A 22,740-nucleotide genomic window follows, 5' to 3' on the forward strand; every position below is an offset into this window, starting at 1 on the left:
TGATGGGCATGAGAACCCCAGGAGACAGGACCTGGTTGGGTAATACAGGCACCTTGACCTGCGTGGGGATTGCTGCAGGAAGCTGGGCAGTAGTTAAATCAGAAGCTGGGGAGGCCCTGATCTCAGTGAAAATGACAATACTGGTCATAATTTTCTATGAACTAGGCATGGCTCTAATGCTTTACATATATTATTAACTCATTTACTCTTAATTCTTAATAGGGGAAGCATGCTAATTAATCTCATTAGACAGAGGAGGAAACTGAGGTACTAGAAGTCTATGTAAGTTGCCCACCCAGGAAGTGACCAAGTAGGATTTGACCCCAGGCAGTCTGACTCTACAACCCTTTGAACTATCTGCTTGTCAAAAACAGGAATAGGAGAGTCTGCTTTTATGTGTTCCAACATGGCATCACTCTCTGTGATTTCTAGAGCTTGCCCCACCCCCCAGCCACTGCTGCAGAAGAGCAGACATCCTATAGCCCTGATTATAAGCCATTCTCTGCCTGGGTCACTTGGAAGGACCAAAACCCTGGATTTCACATGGGCCTGGGACTACTTTGAGCCTTTCATGGAAGTTAACAAGGCAAGGATCTTGGCAGATCCCAGACTTTAAGGGAATGACCTAAGTCTTCCTTGTCCAAGGCCACCCAAGGTCCAGAGAAGGACAGCCAGGTGGGCCATTGTGTAGAACACCTATATGTGCAGTGTGCATCCTCTCAGCTGCAGACAGCTCTGGTCCTCCTCTACTCTTGCCCTGGTTACTGCAAAAGTTTCAAGCTCAGTCCTCTCCAAACCATAGGTCAAAATGAGAACATCCTGCTTAAGTCTTTACTACAACTCAACAACAACAAAATAAGTAAATTAAAAATGGATGAAGAATACGACCCAGCAATCCCACTCCTGGGCATACATCCAGAGAAAACTCTAACTCCAAAAGACACATGCACCCCAATGTTCACAGTAGCACTATTTACAATAACAAGGACATGAAAGCAACTCAAATTTCCATCAAAAGATGAATGGATAAAAAGGTGTGGTACGTATATACAATGGAATACTACTCAGCCATAGAACGAGAATAAAATGCTGACATTTGCAGCAACATGGATGGGTCTAGAGGTAATCAAAATAAGTGTAGTAAGTCAAGCAGAGAAAGATAAATACATGATTTCACTTATATGTAGGATCTTTAAAATTAAAACAAGAGACAAAGAGACTCATAGACATGAAAAACCAATGTAGAGTTACCAAAGGGGAAGAGGAAGAGGGATAATTTAGGAGTTTGGGATTCATAGATACAAACAACTATATATAAAATAAACAACAAGTTTCTACTGTAGAGCACAGGGAACTGCATTCAATATCTTGAAACAACAAGAAATAATGAAAAAGAATATATATTTATATGTATGTATAATTGAATCACTATGCTGTACACCAGAACACAACATTGTAAATCAACTAACCTTCAATTAAAACAAATGGGTGAAGGACTTTAAAAGATATTTCTCCAAAAAAGATACGAAAATAGCCAAAAAAGATATAAACAGAAGCTCAGCATCTTTAGTTATTAGGAAAATGCAAATTAAAACCATGATGTGAGATAACACCTCACACCTATTAGGATCAAAAAAAAACCTTTTTAACACAAGTGTTGGCAAATATGTGAAAAAATTGGAACTTTTGTGTACTGTTCGTAGGAATATACAACGGTGCAGACGCTATGGAAAACAGCGTATCAATTCCTCAAGAAACTAAAAATAGTATTACCAAAAGAATAATTTGTGTAACTACCTATGGTGGTGAATGTTAACTAGACTTATTATTGTGATCATCTCACAATGTATACAGATACTGAATCATGATGATTTACACCTGAAACTAATATAATGCTATTTTCAGTTCTATCATAATTTTAAAAAACTAGAAATATACAGACTAAAAATTACATATGATCTAGCAATTCCACCTCTGGGTATATACCCAATATAACTGAAAGCAGGATCTCAAAGAAATATTAGTACCCCCATGTTCACAACATTCACAATAGCTAAAAGGCAGAAGCTACCCAAACGTCCATTAATAAGATCAACAGGCAAACAAAATGTGGTATATCTGTACAATCTGACCTCATAATGGAAGGAAATTCTGACCTGCTACAACACGGATGAATCTTGAGGACATAAAGCTTCCAGGATAAATCAGTCACAAAATGATAAACTCTCTGAGTCCATGCGTATGCGGTCCCTAGAGTAGTCAAGAGTCATAGGGACAGAAGGTAGAATGGAGGCTGTAAAGAGCTAGGGTTGGGAGGGGAGGGAAAATGGGGTGTGGTGGTTTAGTGGGTACAGAGCTTCAGTTAAGGGAGATTATAAAAGCTCTGGGTCAATGTATAATTCTGTAATGTCTTTTATTCAAAATTTGTTCAAAAATTAATTTCACTTAACCTTTTTACATTTAATTATATAAAATGCTGTTTAATGTGTGTAAATATGAAACATCTAACAGAATCATCTAAATAGTATTTCAGTATCTAGTATGTTTAGGTAACACAGATGTTTTGAATTAAAACTCATGCTGATGGCCTCCTGGGATACCAGTTAGAATACAGATAAAAGGACTGCACTTACCTTGCTTTATCTCTTCATGGGAACACACTATGTATTATTAGATAGAGTAATTGTACAACTAAGGTTGAAAGTGACAGCAACATTATTCACCGAACCAGTGTGTATTTTATTACTAATTAATCAAGCTACGAAAATTATACATGCCAGATAAATATCAATTTTACCAGTTTTGTACATTTCAGGGCATAGGTGGCCTCCCAAAAATTTTCCATGAGTAGTTAGCTCCCTCTGTATTCATAAGCAACACAGCAAGTTCTTAGTCTAGGACATCATTATATATTCCCTGGGAATCCCCTCAGAGATGGACAAAAATGATAAATTAGCTGTTGATTCAAGATCTGTTCTTTTTCTTTTATGTAATTTCATAAGAAGCTTGAAAGACAAAATTCTACCATATAACTTGTAATAGAAAATATCCAAATGCACTCACAAACTGGTGCAGAGGGTGTGTAACTAAATAAAGCGGAAGAACTGATAAACAATACAAAAATCATGCTGAGTAACTTTTATCATTTACCACAAATGAGTCAAATAGCAACTAGCTTTTACAGCTCTGGAGATGGATGGTTGAACATCTGTGTGACTATACTTAAGGTCCGTTGAGTTGTTCACTTAAAAAATGGTTAAAATGACAAATTTTATGTTATGTGTATTTCATCACAATTAAAAATTTAATTAAAATTAATTAACTTAAATGAATCCTTTACTGGCTCCTCTGCCAAACAAAGGTCAGACTGCTCAAGCTGCAATGAACACCTCCAGGACTGGCACCCAGTAACATCTCCTCCCCTGGGAACTACACCAGCACTCAGGCTGCAGCAGTAACGGAGGTCTTGCAACAGCCTGCCCCAGGCTACACACGATTGGTCTCAGGATGGCCATTCATCCAAACTAAGCCAATCAGCACCCTTCCCAAAGGCTTCCCCTCTCCCTTCCGAACAATTCAGTACCACTAAAGAGCCATGCTCTTTCCCACCTTTCAGCCCTGGCTCATGCTCTTCTCTCTCCTACAAATACCTTCTCTCCTGAGTTGTCCAGTGAAAATTTACTCAACCTCTAAGATAAATTCAAGCCCCACCAACCAGGAAGTCTTTGTGACCCACACCCCGGATGGCACATAGAACCCACCATCCGGTACTGCCTTTGGCTGTAACGCTCCCCTCTGCACATGTCTGTTAAAAGCCTACTGGAACCCAACTTGCTGGAAGAGTCTCAGAAGCAGAGGCTCATCTTTGTGTTCACACTCACCAGGTTAGGATCTGGCACCTAGTGGGTGCCCTGAGTTTACAGAATAAATACATAAATTCCAAGTAAATATCACCAAACCTCTTTCATAGAACCAACAACTGAGGCTCAAAGATGTGGAAATCCCAGTTTAAATTTCTACAAATTCTATGCATCTCTGTGTCTCATCCTATCCCCCAGGCCTCTCAACTGCAAAAACATTTCACTATGCACTTGGAACTCCTGGTTAATCACATAGTCAATAAAAACCCCACATGTTGATATAATGTAAAGCAACACTAGAAAACTAAGACAGAAAATTCTTTAAAGCAGGTTGAGAAAATAACAGACTCCTTAGACTGACAGTGGACTTCTCAAAAGTGTGCACACACACACACAGGGCAGAAAATAGTGGTATGAAACTCTGATGTACTAAAGAACATTTCTCACCTAGAATTCTAGACTAGGGGAAAAATAGCTTTCGAGAAAGAGGGTGAAATATTGATTTTCAGGCAAACAAAACTGAAAGAGTTCACTGAGAAGCAGGTTTGCACTAAAGGAAATGCTAAAGGAGGTATTTCATGCAAAAGGAAAGTGATCCCAGGAGGAAGGACTGAGACACAAGAAGGAATGGAAAGGAAAGGGCATTTAATAGGTTGGTAGATATAAATGAGCACTGTCCACAACAGTGATGTGTGTGGAGTAAAGCAAAAGTAAAAGAATGAAAATACAAGGCAGCAGATGTGTTGTCCAGGAAAATAGTAAAAATATTGGTTAACTGTAGAATTGGTAAATTAAGAATGCAGATTTTAATTTAGGAGAAAATAACAGACAAACACAAAGAGGGGCAGAGAGGAAAATCAGGGGGGAAAGTGGAGTGACAAATATAAACAAACCCAAGAAGTGAGAAAGGAAAGGAAAGAAAAAGAAAGATAAAAGAGGATGATGAATAGAAAGAACAAAATAAGATGTTAGTTTTAACATGAATACATTGATAACTCTATCAAATGTAAGATAATTAAATGCTTTAGTTAAATGGCAAATAGTTGTAAATCGGACTTTTAAAAAATTCAACTGTATCTTTACAAAGGTCACATCTAAAACATAAAGATACAGAAAGACTGTAAGAAAAAGGAATAAAAGAAATACGCTGTGTGAACACTAACCCAAAAAGAGCTAGTGTGGCTATGTTAGTATCAGACAAAATAGATTTTAAAGTAAAAAAGTATTCCTAGAGATTAAGAGGGTTATTACATGGTAATACAAAGTTCAGCTTACCAAGGAGATGTAACAATTTAAGGTTGATATGTACTTAAGAAAGGAAGCTCAAAATATGTAAAACTCAAAACTACAGATATAGAAAAACCAAAATATCAATGGAAGGATTTAACACAGTCTCTGAGGAATAGATAGAAAAAGCAGTCAAAAGCAGTTAAATTCAGTGAAAAAATAGACAATTTGATCAATATAGCTATTAACACATTTAACCTAATGACACACCTACAACTCACACCCAATGAGAACAGATTACACATTCTATTTGAAACATTTACAAAAAGACCATGCTTAATTGAAAGAGTGGTAAACATGATTTACAACAATGCAATCAATAATGGCAAGCCATGATGAAAAGATAATGAGAAAATCCCCATATATTTGAAAATGGAGAAATACATTCTTAAACAACACAGTGGACAAAAAGGAAATACCAAATGGAACTTAGTAACTCTTTAGAACATAATAATAACAAAAATTCCACAAATAAAACTGGTGCAGCCACTATGGAGAACAGTACGGAGCTTCTTTTAAAAACTAAAAATAGCATTACCATATGATTGAGGAATCCCACTCCTGGGCACATATCTAGAGAAAACTCTCACTCAGAAAGACACATACAGCAGCACTGTTTGCAACAGCCAAGACATGGTAGCAACCTAAATGTCCATCAACATATAAATGTATAAAGAAGATGTGGTATTTAGGTGGAATACTGTATGAATTAATGCCATTTGAAGCTACATGGATGGACCTAGAGATGATTATCCTACGTGAAGTAAGCCAGAGAAAAAGTAGTATCATGTGATAGCACTTACATGTGGGATCTAAAACAGTGACACAAGTGAATGTATTTATAAAACAGAACTAGACCCACAGACATAGAAAACAAAATTAAAGTCACCAAAGAGGAAAGGGGAGTGAGGAAGGATGAATCTGGAATTTGGGATTAACAGATACACACTACTATACATAGGATAGATAAATAACAGGAACCTACTGTATAGCACGAGGAACTACATTCAATGACTTGTAATAACCTACAATGAAAAATTATCTAAAATATATGTTTATATATGTATAACTGAGTCATTTTGCTACATATCTGAAACATTATAAATCAACTATCTGTCAATAAAGAAAATTTCAATGTTACATGTCAAAGTTTGTGCTTCTAAGTAGATTTTTAGTCTTGAAGTAAGAAATGCAGCAAACTAACGAGAAAGCATCCATTTTAGACATTAGAAAAAGAAAATAACCCAAAAACATAGAATAAATAAGAGTGGAAATTAATAACATATAAAATAATGCAATATATACAATGGAGAGATCAAAAGAAAAGAATAAACACGGTTCTTTGAAATGACTAATAAAGTTGAAAATCCCTGGCTGGCAAGAGTGATCAGAAACTGAGAAAGAGAGAAAGAAAACAAAAAACAACCAAGATTTTAAAAAGAAATTAATTAAGGATCCTATATATATGGAAAATAATGAGAAAATACCATGAACAATATTTAAAAATTCAGATGACATGGATATATTTCTTTCAAAAATACAATTACCAAAATTTATACCAAAAGAAATGTAAAATCTAAATAGTCCTATAATTATTAAAGGAATATACATCTTCCAGGTCCAGTGGCTTCACTGATGAAGTCTACCAAACATTTAAGGAAGAAATAATGTCACTAGTACAGGAACTCCTAGGAGAGCAGAAAAAGAAGAAGCAAACCACAGCTTGGTCACAAAGCCAGCACAGCCTTAATACTAAAACTTCACAAAGACAGAGAAATAAAAATTACAGGCCAATGGCCTTCAAGGAAGTAAACGCCAAAACTGTAATCATAACAGCGGCGAACCAAATCCAGTAATATATAAAGAGAATAATACATTATGAGCAGACCAGTCTATTCTAGGGACAAAAGTAGATTAACACTGGAAAATCAATCAGTGACATTCATCGCATTGTAATGGACTGAAAGAGAAAAAGAAATAGCATTTACACTGGCGTCAAGTACTATGAACAACGTATGGACTATATGGATTGAAAGTGTGCAGGAAGAAACCTTACATTAGCCTTTATTGGCAAGTATCAAAGAACCCCTAAGTAGACGGAAAGGTATGTGACAAATAAACACTGCACAAGCAAGTATAGTATAGGTATCAATGCCAGTCACAATCCCAACAGAGATTTTGGTAGAAGATGTCAAAAGATTCTAAAACTTGTAGGGAGTGTAGTGCCAAGATTGCCAAGACACTCTTAAAGAATGAGATGGGAAAACCTAGTCTACTAGACAGTAACACCTATTATAATGCAATAGACATTCAGACAGCATGCTGTTGATCTAAGGATAGAAAGACAGAATGGAACAGCACAGAGAGATAGGAAAGGACACTTACATACACCAACATTTGATATCTGACAGAAATACCTCAGCAGGACAGTAGGGAAACAGCATTCTTTATAAATGGTACTTAAATATTCACATGGGAAAGAGACTACTCTTCACACCACACACCAAAGTAAATTCCAGGCAGATTAAAGACCTAAATAGGAAAGAAGCTAGAAAGCTTTCAGAATTAAAAAAACAAAACAAAACTAGAGAGTTTTTTATATGGATAATTTTTACTCCAGCCATCACTAGAAAGAGCAGGAAGCTCAATTCAGTTTAAATTTTAATATTGGAATCTACATTTTTCTACGCAATTATCTTGGTAAAGGAAGTAGTCAAATGACACTTCAAAAGAAAGAAAACCTTGCTTACTGACACCTGAACACTGCTAAATGTTGGGTGTTTTTGTTTGGTTCGTTTTTGCCACCTTATTTTTAAAAATTGGTTTTTCCTGAAGGCTATTTTAAGTGACTCTTCTAGCCTCTAGGAGAATCTCAGGCCCAGAGCCCCACAAGGACTCCAGTTACAGGCTACACTACACTTCCTAGTGCAGTTTTTTATTTCCTCTTCAAGGACTTCAGGCTTGAATAGTCTCAGCATTCCTTTAATCCTATAGAATTGTCTTTCCCAAGTTTTTCAAGTTACTTCTGCAATAACTTTAGTGCCTTGTATGTGGCCTTCAGAACAAAGACGAGGTCAAAGTAATGAATATTGGGTGCAAAGTAATCAAATTTTGTGAAAGGAGATTCTCAAACCTTAAAGGCACTTTTTTTTTTTAATCCAGAGATTTTTGTGGGTTCAAATGTAAAAGTAAAATAAATGCAGCAGCTGCCTTAGTTCAGACCAGGAAGAAAAGCCTCCAAAGTAGAAGTCTGAGGAAGTTTGACTCATGAAATCGGCAGATAACCAAGCAGCAGCATTATGTAAATAACACTTCAAGCTGCGACTAATATTTCTTAGGACGAAGACAAGTTAACATCAGTGATACTGGAAGGTACTGAATGTACACCAAATGGCAATAATGAAATGGCTTCCCAGGTTCCAGACAAAATACTTTATAACTCAGCGATCTAAAAAACATCAGCCCAGGCTTCATCAAAGGACAGCCATCTCTTCAAGTTGCTGTCTGGTCTGAGCCACCGCTATTCATGGCACAAAGCTCTCATTTCACTAAAACCACTCCTGGATTTCCTTTTGCAGACCTCTGCATACCACTAGGCCAGCCTCTCCTCATTCACTGCTCACAAACAGGGGGGCGGGGTGGGGGAGGCCACAGATGTCTGGAAGATACAAAGTAGGAGACAATGCTTCCTCCCAGAGGGAACAGAAAACAAAGTAAACAACTACCCCACAGCCAAAGCTTTCAAGCTTAGGGGATTCACAAGGGGGCTGTGGGAACTTAACTTCCAGAGTCTGTTCCCAGTCTCCCCAGACAAAACACGCCCAGAAGTTGCAACACCGGAATCTCATTTGGGCAATTTCATAGCGAGTGATAAAAATCACTCCGCTGAAAAATGCTCTAAAAATCAAGTTTAGCCGCCACAAAATTATCTGAATAAATAATCCCTATGAACAGCATTCTCCAAGTAGTCAGAGCCCGCGGGTCACTTGATAAGGGCCAGTAAGCCAGTCGTCCTCGCCCTTATTTTCACTAGGGTCTAATACTCACAACCAGGAATCCGAAACTCTCAGGACCTTGTAAGCCGCTTTCACTCACCTGAACTGTGCAAGAAAATATACATACAAGACACGGATTTTATACGTGCAAACCTTCCTGGCAACATCGCACCATCTGTACTAGAAGTTTGGATCCTCTAAGATTTAAATTTAAAGTTGCTGGTAGTTAGACAAGTGCCAGTGCCAAACTCACATAGGCAGAACATTAAAACAGACAATAACAATTCTCCTAACAATTTGTCCTTAAGAATGAAGGAGGGAACCTGGAGGGAAAGTCCACTGGCCCCATCCCCAGGGCAGACAGGACCTAGGGTGGCGTCCCAGGCCCAGCGCCCTAACCCCAACCGCCTGCGGAGGCTGGGAAGGCAGAGTCCCGTCCCCCACCCAGGCCCGGGCGTGTCCCGAGGCGCAGTGTTCCTCCCTCAGACTCAGCCGCAGCAGCCCCGGACAGAAACCACAGGCCCCCCCATCCCCAATACCCTGCCCACCAGCCCAGCTCCCTGACGCGCCATCGCAGCGCCCCCTCCCTACAAGCCGAGCCCCCAGGGACCCCGAAGAGCGGCGCGACCCCAACCCGGGCCCGGTCGCCGCCCTCCGTCCCCCGGGCTAGACCCCGGCGCCCCCGCCCGCACCAACCGATCCTCACCCCAGGCCTCCGGGCTGCGCCAGGCCGGCTACCCGCCGCCAGGACCGCGCGCCCACGATGAAGTATGGCTCCGAAGAGGGAGCGGGAGCAGCTCCGAAAGGGTAAGGAAAGGAGCGCCCCGCCACCTCGGAGGATCAGGCTCCTCCTGCCGCGGGAGTCCAACTGCCCTGGCCCGCGGTGTCGGCTCGGCCGGGATGCAGTTGCTCCTCGGACCCTCCTCCGTCTCCACCTCCCCTCGCTCTCTGCTCCTGGAAAGTCAAGCTCTCCACCCGAGGACATCACTCCAGTGACTCCCTCCTCTCCTGCATCAGTGTGTTCACCTCTCTATCGGATCTGGACCCTCGTATCTCCAACAGCTGCTGCCCCATCTCTCCTTCCCTTTAAAGCAGACACTGTCAGAGGCTTGTCCAGACTCCCCTCCAAATGTTCTGCCTCTTCTTTCTAGAACCCACTCCAAGCCTCACCCCCACCATTCACCCAATCACCCTGTAAAGGTCACTTGTGGCCTCCATGTTGCTAAATCCAGTGGTCACCCCTCAGTTCTCATTTTTCCCCATCAGCATTTGGTACAGCTGACATCCCCTTCTCCATGAAACAGTCACTTCACCTGGCCCTGCTCTCCCTGCTCCACAGCCTCCTGATTCTTACCTCTGTGGCTTCTCCTGCTCAGTCTACTCCACTCCCCACCACCGCAACACACACACGTTTTGCCCTTTCCTTTTCACATTTGGTCTTTAAATGATCTCACCTAGTTCCAAGGCTTTAAGTGCTGTCTCTCCCTGACCCACAAACCTTGGTTTCCAGCCAAGACTTCCTTTGAATTCCTCTCCTTTATCATCAGCATCTAACCAGCATCAGCACTAGAGGTCCTGTGTTCAGCTCTAACTGGACTTGTCCACAGGTGAGCTCCTTTCTCCATCCCTAAGCCTGCTTCTCCAATAGCCTGCCCCCACCCAGACAGTTCCAGCTTTTCTGATGTGGTGAAACTTGTGAGTTTCCCTGAAACCCCACACCCAATCCAACAGCAAACCCTAACCTCTCTAGCTTCAGCTGAGACCTGGAATCCAGCCTCTTCTCACCCATCCACCAGCACCACCCTGGTCTCCTGACAGCACAATCACCCCTGCCTGGACCCAGGGCCCCTCTCTTGTCCCCTGCAGTCTGTTCTCAGCCACAGCAGCCACAGGGACTCAGTTATTGGGTGTCTACCCTGTCACTGCTGGGCAAAGAGCCCTCCTGCCTCCCCCTCATGCAGAGCAGCACACCTCTCTCTAGGGTTCCCTCCCAGGCCTCATCCCTGCTGCCCTGCCACCCACCCCAGCACCCTGGACTATCTGAATCCCTTGAACACCCCTGTGGCTTGCTGTTTCCTCCACTCAGAATGCTCTTCTCAAAGACAGATAATTCCATCAGAGCAGATTCTAGACAAGCCTCTGACAGTGTCTGCTTTAAAGGGAAGGAGAGATGGGGTAGCAGCTGGAGGGAGGGGGCAGGGGTCAGATCCAACAGAGATGTAAACATATTAATGATCACTCTGCCCTCGCTGGACTGTAAGCTCCAAGCAGACAGGCTCTGTAGGTTTCATTCACTGCAGTATTGCCAGTGCCTGGAAGAGTGCCAGGCAAGTTGTACCTGCCACATCGTAAAACAAAAGAAGAGAGGATTGCACCCAGGTGAGACTAGGAGCCCTGAGCCCTGGAAGACCAGCTTAGGAAACTAAAGAGCTGGGCTTGTGATGAGAAGGTCAGGATCTGAAAGCCCCACCCACTGCTCTGGCTTGCTCCTCCCTTTAATTCCCCTTGGAAAACCCACAGGGAGGGGCTCTGGAGGGCTCCAGGGCCTTTTCTCCAAGGTTGACATGGGGTGACAGCCCTCTGGGTCACCTGCAAGCTAGTGGCATGAGGAGTCACAGGGCTAGGGACTGGGAGTTTGCCCAGGATCTTAGGTTCCTGAAATTTCCCCAAACCAACCATGGGGCCCAGCAGACTACAATAACGACTCCCTGGTTGATGGAAAGAGCCCTGGGGGAGGAGCTGAGGGCCCAGGGCAGACCAACACCCAGCATTTGAGGTAAACCTGAAGGAGGAGTCATCCAGGTAAAGTGCTCAATGTGCTCCCAGCTTAGGGCTTTTGAAGGTGGGGCAGGGGGTGGTTCTTGGAAGAACAGACAGAGGCCAGAGTGGCTGGACTGAGGGGAGCAAGGCCAGGTGGGCTGCTGGCAGGAGGAGGGCCTTCAGGTCTGGCTGAGGATTGGGGCTTTTCCCCATAGTGCCTCTGAGAGGTTCCCTGTGTGTTAGAGTGACAGGAACAGATTTGTCTTTTAAACATCCCTCTCTTGGGTCAGAGGGAGTGAGAAAGGGAAGCAGAGAGCATGAATCCAGGACAGTGTCAGTGGTGGCCTGGACAGGGAGGGGATGGGCATGCAGAGAGGTGATGAACTCACTTGGAGTTGGGACCCAGGGACAGGGGAGGAGCTGGCTGCATGTAGGGTGAGGAAGAAAGAGGGAGCAGACAGGGCCCCAGGTTCTGGTTTGAGCAGGTGGGGAGATGAAGCTGCAGCATGGACAGGGGAATGGGTGGGAGGAGATTTCCAGAAGGCAGTTTGGGGCTAACTGAACCTTAGACACTTCTGAGATTAGATCAAATCTGATACACTTTCCTCATGAAATCACTGGGAGAAGCTGATTAGCAGGGAATTTCCACTGAGACTGAGGGTCTTCTTACTCCAGCGGATAAAAATCCTGTTGTTCCTGGGGAAGGTGACGGTTTATACTGGGGTCGGAACTTGGGGAGAGGCATGTGAGGACAGGAACATAAGAGGCAGCACCAAATGAGACTGTCAGATCTCTCTGGTGACAGCAACCACTCAACTGCCCATCTGTCCCTGGAACACTGTGTGTCCGGCCAGAGAAGATGACCCTGCCAGGCTGTGTGCCCATGAAGGGGACAGTCCCCCTGCCCCCAGCACTGTGGTTCTGAGTGTGGACAGTGGAACCAGACTGTGTGAGTCTGTGACCCCAGCTCCAGCCGCTGCTGCCTGCATGGCCTGGGGTCACGGGGCTCTGACCTGCTGGCCAAGGCTTGGACCCCTTTCCTCAGGTTTGCTTTGGAAATTAGAAACCCTCAGACCTCAGGAAGCTCTTGCCCAACCCTCCCACGTGGGGGGAGTTTTCTGCTGGCCACACAGAGAGTGAGCACTGGCTTGTACATGTGCACAAGCACACACACAGAAACACACACACACAGACACACGTGCACAGTGACATTAAATAAGGACTGTGGGGCGGGATCAGGAGAGGAACAGATGTGCAGGTGGTAATAAGACAAAACATGTGGTTGGAGGCATCGCCTACAGGTGACACCACCCCCACACTTCTCAGGTCTTATCCCGCATGCGCCTGAGGACGTCCCTAGAAGTACGACTAGAATCAGCCCCACTGTGCAGATGGGGAGACCATCCTGGAGAAACACCAGGATAAATCCAAGATGAGGAATAGGTAGGAATGAGTTTCTGAGTCTCGAAGCCAGGTCCTCTCCTCACAGCTGCACACAGAGCCTCCCTGGGAGCCGTGAAGAGGGCAGGGCTGCTGTAACTGTGGAAGAGGTGGGTTTGTGAGGAGAAGGGGGTGAGCAGGCAGCAGCCCAGAGGGCTGTGTGTGGAGGTGTTGTCTGAGGAGGGGGGTCAAGGAAGTGGACCCCAGAAAGTGATGTCACTTCCTTGACCAAAGACCCCAACAGAAATGGAACCTGGTTACCAGGCACCCACATTCTAATGACGGCCCCAGAGCCAGCTCACTTGGCTAGAGACAGTTCACAGAGAAACATGTTCTCCATGTGTTTCACTACCTCACGGGGCTTCTCATTCAGGAAATCCTGGAGTGAGAGGTTTCTGAGAGGCTGTAGGCATTTATTGAACCCTCAGCCCCAACACCTCTGGTATATTATAAGGAGGTCGCCTACGGTAACAGGGTGGCTTGGAGCAGGCCAGTCTGGGACCAGTCAGCTCTGGGAGCCCTCCCTGGGCAGGCCCACTTCCCCTCATCTCCATGTGGGGAAAAGGTTACTTGAGGGGAGGTGTCCCCTCTGGGCAAGAACAGGTTGTTGAACACTTCGGTAACCCGGTGGTCCTGTCATGGCACACCCAAGAACAGGGCTGGCAGGGGGGAGAGAGGACTCCTGAGGGGCTTCTAATCTGTACCAATGGGAATCCAAGGCTCTCAGGTTGTCAGCTTTTTAGTCTCTGATCGAGATCTGTGCATAGGGTTGTGTGTGTGTGTGTCTGGACTGGAGATGTCTTGTAGATCCAGAACCAGCCAAGACAGCCTAACAGGGCTCTGAGGTTTCTGCCTGGCTGCTGGGCACTGTGTTTGCAGGACCCCACACAGGAGATGGGACAGGACCTGGTCCATGGAGTCCCTGCTCCATCTCCCTGCAGGAACGGCACGTGCCCCACGACAACAACAGAGACCGGGATGGGCTCAGGGGGAGTGCGAGAGAGGAGACTCCACATCCAGTAAGACCCAGTTCACAGAGCTGCCCTGCTCCTCCCCTAGGGTCCCTCATAGATATCTTTTGGCAAAGAAATCTGATTCTCCATCTCTCGCACCTGCCCTCACAGCCCAGGCCCTGCCTTGGCCAGATGCAATATCGATGCCCAAACATTAGTAGGAATCTCAGAAAGACACTTACAGCTCACTTACTGTGACAGTCTGAGGTTTTACTCCTGGTGGCCCAGGTAGTTCTCAGTCTGGATGGGTCCAATGTCTGGCACTATATACAGATTTCGTAGGAGACTAGAGAAAAGAGAAAAAGATCAACTGTTGCCACCTTATTTTGCTTCCTTATAAAATTACATTTTAAAAACTAAAAAGTATACAGAATATAGAAATATACATCCTAGACAGAGGACAAACAGTACTTGGCCCTGTAGCAGACATGGTGTCACTGGGTTTTCTGCCATAAAATCAACACAAGCCCTTGGGTAAAGGGTCCCAGGTCCCAGCCTATCTGTTAATGGCTTTATGTTCTGAGAATGTAGAAATGGTACAAACAAGATGGGGGGAAGCGGGAGGAGAGACCTGACATGTGATGCAACAAAAGTTTGAACTTTTCGGCAGTCACAGCTAGTTCTATATTATATTTGTGCTAGGATACCATAGCTTTCTGTTTGTTTGTTTTTTGAGGTACACTTGGCACACAACTTAAGTTAGTTTCAAATGAGCAACATAATGATTCCATACTTGTATACATTGTGAAGTAATCACAATAAGTCAGTTAATGAGTCCAAGCTGGTACTGTTTGCCACTTAAGAGGCCAATACATTGAAAGAGGAGTCGCTGGGACAAGGAATAGCAACTTTATACAGAAAGCCAGCCGACGGAGATAATAGCAGACTAGTGTCTCACAAAACCTTCTTACTCAAGTTTGAATTCAGGTTTCTTTTATACTAAAAGGGAAGGGGTTGTTGTTGGTTGGTACAAACCTCCAAGTACCTGATCCTTTCATTGCTGCTTTAGATCTGCTCACAATGTTCCTATAAATCTCCACAAAACCAATGTTTTTCTCTGTTTTGCAACTTTTTTATTTCTACATGAATAGAAAGGTGTTCTTTAAGAGAGAGAGCCTTGAGAATAGGCTCTCCTGTACATTTCATGCTAGAGGCAACATTCTTTTAGTGATTACCTTGTAGCAAAAGCAATAGAATACAAAGGTTGAAATCAAAGAAACAGATCAATATGGAGTCAGGTTTGTTTTTCCCTATTTGAAGTCTAGATTAACATCACAATACATGTGTAAACAATTTTTTTTCTCAGAATTTTGAAGGTCAACTCTCTTAGCCAGTTTCAAATATGCAGTATAATATTACTAAGTATGGTCACCATGCTGCTTCTTACATCTCCATGCGTCATTTGTATTAAAACTGGAAGATAGTTCCTCTTCAACTTCACCCATTTCACCACACCCACCTCCTGCCTCTGGAACCACCAGTCTGTTCTCTGTTATTTATGAGCTTGGATCTCTTTCTTAATTCCACATATAAGTGAAATCCTCCAGTATTTGCCTTTCTCTGTCTGAGTTATTTCATTGAGCATAATGCTCTTGGAGTCCTTCCATATTATCACATTGCAAGATTTCATTCTTTTATTTGGCTGAATAATATTCCATTGTACACCTGTATCACCATTTCTTTATCCACTCATCTGTCATCATACACTTGTGTAGTTTCTATATCTTGGTTATTATAAATAATTCTACAGTGAGCATAGGGGTACATATATATTTTCAAGTTAGTGTTTTCCTTACATGCATGACTGTGACATTGAATGGTACACCAGCAATTGACACATTATAACTGACTCTACTTCAATTTTTAAGAAAAAAGTTAGTGTTTTCCTTTTCTTTGGATAAATATCAGAAGTGGATAGCAGGTTTGTTGGTCGTACTATTTTTAATTTTTTAAGAAAACTCCATTCTGTATTCCATAGTGACTGCACCAACTTACACTCCCATCAATAGTGCCCAAGGGTTCCCTATTCTCAACATCCTCTCCAATATTTGTTAGGTCTTGGGCTTTTTAAAAATATATATAATAGCCATTGTATTCACTGTGAGGTGATGTCTCATTGTGGTTTTCATTAGCATTTCCTTGATGATTAGTGACATTGAGCTTTTGTTCTTGTACCTACTGGCCACCTGTATATCTTCCTTAAAAAGTATTTATTTAGATCTTCTATGCATTTTATAATCATAGAGCTTGTTTATTTTTTGTTTCCTATTTATTTATATGATTTCTCACATGTTTTGGATATTATCCACACGTCAATTATGATTTTCAAACACTTTCTCCCATTCACAGGGAGCTTTTTATTTGTTGGTTTCCTTTGTTGTGCAGAAGCTTTTGAGTTTCATGTAGTCCCACTTGTTTATTTTTGCTTTTGTTTCCTTTGGTTTGGAGGCAGATTATCACTGAGGCTGACATGAAGAAGCTGACTGCCATTTTTTTTTTTCCTAGAAGGTTTACAGTTTCAGATCTTACATTCAAGGCTTGAATCTATTTTAAGTTAATTTTTGTGGATGGTTTGAGATGGTGGCTCGGTTTCTTTCTTTTGCTTGTGGCTGTCCAGCATTCTCATAAGCATTTACTGAAGAGTATCTGTTCCCTATTGTATATTCTTAACCATCTGTTGTAAATTGACTGAAGTAACTGATGATATATGCATAGGTTTATTCCTGAGCTCTGTATTCAGTTCCATTCATCTGTTGGTTTGTGTTTATAGCAATGCCATACTGTTTTGATCACTATAGCTTTGTAATATCATTTGAAATGAGGGAATGTGATGCCTTCAGCTTTGTTCTTTTTCTCAGGATTGCTTTGGCTATCGAGTGTATTTTGTGTTTCCATACAATTTTTAGGATGGTTTGTTCTATTTCTGTGAAGAATGTCATTGGATTATATTAAAGATTGCCTTAAGTCTGTAGGTCGTTTTGGGTATTTTTTAACAATATTAACTCTTCAAATCCATTGGATGGAATGTCATCCCATTTATTCCTGTTGTCTTCAGTTTCTCTCAGTGAGGTCTTACATGGTATTACGGATATTTTTCATCTGAACTTGGGTGTGCATCAATTGAGGTGAAACAAATGACTAGCTGGATATTCTAATTCAATTATTACCTGTGCCTTTGAGAATCAGATTTGCCAGTGAGGAAGAAAGCAGAAACAGATGTCACAGAAGAGGTTAAGTAAAAATCTTAACAGTTCTCAATTTGAATTGGATGTATCTGTATAAACAACCAGAGAATTTTTCCATATATGTACTATCTAGCACTTCGCACTGAAAAGACCTAGAAACAATCATCAAGCCAGAAGCAGGGGGGATACCAATATCAAATATTTAGTATTCAATATTATTTCCCACTAAAAGAAACTAAGGTTTCTTGTAGAAATGACTGATTCTAGTCCTGGGCAGGAAACATACAAGAAGAGCTTGAAACATCTTGGCAAACCAGATATCAAGGAAACTTTCAGACTTCTAGGGTCACATCAAAAGGACTTAAGAGTTAACCTGAAGTGGTTCCAACTGGTGACAAGATGAGACAGTTTGAACATCAGCAAATACAATAACTGTAGTGCATTATAATCCATCAAATAGGTTTTAATCCTTGACTTCATCTTGGTTTTTAAAATTAATTTGTCATCTTTGCTGGATGTCAGGGTAGTAATTCATTGTCTTAATAATGGGATTAATAAATGAAAAGAAAGAAGCATCTAACCTGCCTTTCCTCTATGAACTGCTTCAATGGGTGGCTGTAGATGAAGGGAAGTGTCCCTTTACAAAATTAAACCAGCTGATAAATAAAAAAGAAATGATGTAATTAGAATATCATCATTCCTCACCCCCAAATGGATTAACCAATGTAATAAGCACTGAACATCATTGCTGCTAACACCTCAAAAATAGACAGACAGCTTGACTTTGTGTCATTTCATGAAACAGCACACCAATACCTATGGTCTCATCAAACATCTTGATCTTTAGTGTGATCAAGCCTCTGAATACCCACCTCAAGACCCAGCTCAGGAGTCACTTCTTCCAGGATGCCTCCCATGGTTGCTCCCAAACAAGATTAGGCACCCAATCTGTGCTCCCAGGGCCCCTGGGCTGGCTACATTCTCCTGTGGCACAGATCATACTCTTAGCCCACTTGTCTGTCCCTGCCACACCCGGCAGGCAGGATGGGCAGCCTGCCAGAGCTCTCCCAGAGAGTGGTCTTGGCCCAGCTGGAAACCATCCCATCAGCCCTGACCAGCCTCACGGCCCTAAGGAGGGCCCCATTGCTTCCTCCACCTCCACTGCCTGCTTTCTCCAGCTGAAATTAATAATTTTAAAGTAATTAAGCCCAGCAAACCATAACTGATTGAGTAAGAACTGCTGGTGGCTGGCAGAGCTGTGAAGCACCACTTCTGCCTAAGCCTGAGTTTGGAGGGCAGTGGGGTAGGGGCCTGATCCCAGGTCCACACACTTGGGGCCTAACCACCCTGTGGCAGAGATAAACCTCTCTGAGCATCCAGCCACCTACTGAGACTGTCAGGAGACTTCTTAATGAGATTAGGCAGAGCCCGAGAGAGCTCTGTCTCATGTGTGGAGGATTTCTATTCAATTATTCAGAGCAGGACAGAACCTGCCCAGGAGGATGTGGGAGCCCTTGTCAATAAGGCAGCTCCCTCCTGCCCTCCTAATTCTGCCATGGTCAGTCCAGCCCCCCAGGGTCCACAGTAGCCTGGGGCAGAGTCCCCACCAGACAGAAGGAGGAGCAGAGCTGGCCTGGGGTATGGGGCAAAGCCAGGTCTCTCTCTGCCAACCTGGGATTTCTCACCCTCCTTTGGAACCTGGGTGAGCTCTCAGGGGTGACCACAAATGAGCCATCCCTAAGGCAGCAGACAGCCCTGCCCACAACAGGGTGTGGGGATAGGAAAGATCTTCCCAGGTGGGAAAGGCTGAGTCTGGAGCCAAGGTTATGGGTTGTGGCTACATATAAAGTGGGGGCACAGTGTGTAAGGCCAAGACCCACCACCCACCCCCCTCCTGGGAATAAGATGGTGACATCACACACATTGAGGGGAAGGACACAGACACCCCAGGACCTGGAGGAGGCCACAGAGCAGTGTGCTCCAACTCCTGGCCATCAGGTCGTCCTCCCTTCAGGACTTAAGGGTGTGAAGAGAGGTCCCGGTCACATCACATCCACAGGGACCCTCAGGACACCTGGGGGGAGGGGCTCAGACCCAGCATCCTCTCCCTTCTTTACCCCTCCCAGCCCCTGCCCCACCAGGCTGGTCCCCACCCTTCCCTCACAGCCCAGCTCAGCTCAATCTTTCCTATGAGCCTGAAACACTCATATCTTATACTCAAAGCCTCATGACCTTTGGGCCAGTGCAAGTGTCTCTCCCCCCAAAAGCCTTCCCGCACTGCCCAGCCCCCATCTGGTCTCCTACCTGCCCCCATGAGCACAGAACAGAGCTCAAAGCCTGCCTCTTTCCTTCCTAATGCTGCCCGCCCCCAGAAAGCTTTCAAGTCCTCGAAGTCTGAGGTCTGGAATCCACTGTGCAGCAAGGTTTCATCACCAGTGTGGCCGCACAGCCTCCAGTCCAATCCCGACCCCCAGAGCACCCGGTGGGCAGAGAAGCCCCATGCAGCGCGGCTGCTCTCACCTCCAGGGGGCAGCAAAGAGGAGGCGGAGGGCAAGCTTATGTTGGGTGGACCCAGCCTCCTTTCTCTTCTTCAGATGACACCGCCCACATCCATTCTGCCCCTTGCACTCTCAGCTCAGGGACTGGCATCCCACTCTCCTGGCACCAGGACTGGTCTGGGAGTAGGCTGTCTCCATGCCAGGCCCATGAGCAGCAATCCTGGGACACTTGGGAGGCTCTTGTTAAACAGTCTCCCTCTTCCCGTGGGGCAGGGCCAGGGGGCTGGGCTGATTAGACATGAGCCTGCAACAGCCTGGGGGCTCTGAATGGGTAAGGCTGGCTGGGAGGGAGGCCCACCCCCAGGTAGGCAGGGGCAGGGTGAGGAAAAGGAGGCAATGTCCCAAGGATACCATTTGGGCCCCTGGATCCAGCCACGCCTGAAGTTACACAGCCTGAGGCCTTTTCCACTATATGGCCTGATAAATATCCCTATTTGCTTAGGCCAGTACAGGTGTTCCTGACACCCACATGACTAACATAACTAACACGGAGAGTGACTTCAGACCCTCGGCAGGATTCCCTGACGTGAGGCTGGGGGGCGGTATTCTCAGGTGGTCCAACTTAGCAGTCCCGCAAGCACACATGGGGGCAACAGCTTCCTCTCAGACATGTGAGGCAGAAACTCCACATCACCCAGGGCATGTAGCTCAGCCTCCTTGTCACAGAAGTGGGGTCCTGACAGGAAGGGGCTCTCTAAGCAGACGATCCTTGGACCCTCCCACCACCAGGGTCTCAGCCCATCTGCAGGTGTTATGCCTGGGAGCTCACTAGGGCACACAGGCGACACTCCTGTGTGTTTGCAGGCCCACACGTGTACATGCCACAGGTACAGTCACACAGCCACTTAACAAAAACTTGCTGTGCTCCTGCATTGCTGGGAGTTGTGAGAGGCAGAACAAATGGTGCCTGCGTTCCCAGACCCCACAGGTGACCCCTAAGACATGTGGGGAGATGGGCAGGATGGCATGGCCACAGAGTGAAGGCCCCAGCTCCCTCAGGGAACAGAGCAGCCAGGGAGGGCTTCCTAAAGAATGCCCCAGAGGCAAGGCTGGAGCAAAGCTGGCATGCAGTCCCTGTCCAGCTAGCTGCACCCCGCCATCTAGAAGCTCCCCTGGAGCACTCACCAGCACTGCTCAGTGGGAGCTGATACTCGTAACAGACCCACAGTCCTCCCTTTAATGAAGTTCCAGGAGCTAAGCAGCCTGACACAGCTGGACCCCCAAGCTGTGCTCCCCAGGATGCTCCAAATGAGGACTCCATCAATAATAACACAGAGCTTCAAAGCCCCTTCGGCCCTGGCTCACCAGGAGGGTTCTAATTCCTGCTTCCTCAGAGGCCAACACGGGAGGGTTGGTAGCTACTTCCTTGCAAATGGGCACCACTCACCACCTCCTGCAGGGGTGCGGGGGTAATGCTGTCGGCAGCTCGAGCAGCCAGGCTCGCAGGCCCCACACCTCCAGTTGCTCCTCTCTCCTCCCCCCGCTTCCCTTCCCCAAGTCATCATCCCCATTTCACACATGTGGAAACTGAGGCCAGGGAGGGGGTCTCCCAAGCCCGCCAGAGGATTCCCAGGTGGGAGACAAGAACAGAAACCCAGATGCAAGTAAACTTCTTTACAAAACAGAAAGAGACTCACAGACGCAGAAAACAAACTTATGGTTACCAGGGGGAAAGCAGAGGGAAGGGATAAATTGGGAGTGTGGGATGAGCAGACACAAACTACTACATACAGACCAGAAACCCAGTTCCTTGCTCACACCCAACACCCAGACAGCAATCAGCCCACACAGCCCCCAAGGCCAGCACCCGGAGCCCAGGGTGAGCATCTGCTTCCCCTGGGTAACCTTCCTTCCATCACCACCCACTCCCAGCCCCACAGGCACATCTCAGAGGGGACGGACAGACCAGTGGCCCTGAGCGCCTGACAGAACAGCTCAGGAGGGGAAACACCTTCCAGAAGTGGGTCCCCCAAAACTATTCCCCACTCCAGACGGTGAGCACGGGAAACCCCCTCGGTGTGACCGTAGCCTTAGTGCTGGGCCTCAGCATCCCCCGTGGAAGTGGCCCCTGCCCGGGAGAGGCTGTGCCATCAGCTCCTATCATTTCTTGCCAGGAGAGGACTTCAAATCCAGAAGCTGACCAGGAGGGAAAGGCCAGCATGAGGTGGCAGGACGGGGCAGCTATAAATGCAACAAGCCCCACATGCCGTGGGGCCCTGAGCTTGAGGGGGTCTCAGAGAACAGAGGTCCCACGTGTCCATCTGCCCTGTTATCCATCCAGGGGCTTTTACTGATTAGTGCCAGGCACCAGCTAAGTTCTCCACTGTCCTTACCTCATTTGGTCCTGGAAACAACCTGTTAAGGGAGGGACCACTGTCCCCATCTTAGAGGCAGGAAAGCTGAGGTCAGCAAATTAAGTCCCCTACCAAGAGATATCAGGGATGCTGTGTGTTCAGAGGGGCAAGGACAAAATGAACAATTCCAAAAGAGAACCGAATGAGAAATATTCAGGCTGCAGGATGTGAAGCCTGAAAAAGTCTGAGGGCACAGTAGCTGTCTTTAAACATCTAAAGGGCTGTGGGGTGGAGAGAGCCTCAGGCCACTGTACCCCAGTGTAAGGGCCCTTGGAGCTGCAGGGATCT

At 45.1% G+C, this 22,740-nt stretch overlaps 1 long non-coding RNA gene across 7 annotated transcripts in view; it reads right to left on the reverse strand.

The window, feature by feature from the left end:
* LOC135321790 (uncharacterized) overlaps window positions 1-22,740 on the reverse strand; it is a 57,623-nt gene that overhangs the window by 11,315 nt on the left and 23,568 nt on the right. For 4 of the 7 annotated variants that reach the window (XR_010381861.1, XR_010381855.1, XR_010381854.1 and 1 more), the window contains 2 exons: window positions 18,122-18,196; window positions 14,538-14,641 (listed from right to left, as the gene is read on the reverse strand). This is a non-coding gene — a long non-coding RNA (uncharacterized LOC135321790). The remainder of the gene's footprint in view (window positions 1-14,537; window positions 14,642-18,121; window positions 18,197-22,740) is intronic. The other 3 variants (XR_010381858.1, XR_010381856.1, XR_010381859.1) reach the window with 1 other exon arrangement.

This window comes from Camelus dromedarius, chromosome 8, assembly GCF_036321535.1.
Source record: "Camelus dromedarius isolate mCamDro1 chromosome 8, mCamDro1.pat, whole genome shotgun sequence".
Classification (NCBI taxonomy): domain Eukaryota; kingdom Metazoa; phylum Chordata; class Mammalia; order Artiodactyla; family Camelidae; genus Camelus; species Camelus dromedarius.